The sequence below is a fragment of the Populus euphratica genome, unplaced genomic scaffold (assembly GCF_000495115.2).
Source record: "Populus euphratica unplaced genomic scaffold, PopEup_1.0 scaffold208.1, whole genome shotgun sequence".
Classification (NCBI taxonomy): domain Eukaryota; kingdom Viridiplantae; phylum Streptophyta; class Magnoliopsida; order Malpighiales; family Salicaceae; genus Populus; species Populus euphratica.
In genome coordinates, this window is record NW_011500091.1 from 246,515 (window position 1) to 247,021 (window position 507).

Consider the following 507-nt stretch of genomic DNA (forward strand, 5'->3'; position numbering starts at 1 on the left):
AAAAATAGTAATCCCAACCCAAGGAAGTTAACCTTAAACATTAGAACAAGAATTTATTTTCTTCCAATAAAAGTCCCATAACTATGTGTTGATATATTCATTTTTATTTTATTTTCTTCCAATAAAAGCCCCATAACTATGTGTTGATATATTAAACACAAAAGGAAGTTTTATTAATAACTTGTTTAAAAGGTGTTGAGCAGAGATATAAATTTAATGAGAGTTTGTTTATCTAGATAGATTAATAGAAGTTGAATAATGAATACCTTGCTTTATGGAATTCACAAATTATTTTACTACTTCAATCTTTGGTTGGGGGTGTGATTAATACTTAAAAGTGCATTTTTTTCAAGGTTTTATTCTATGTTTTTCCTAGAAAGTTGAGACAATTTCCTACAACTGTCATGTTTTCACGTCGTTTCAATTCTGACGTTATCAATGATATTTTGGGTAGACAAGAGAAGACAAGGATTGTCACCAAGTCAAGAGTTGGCCACCCACTCATCA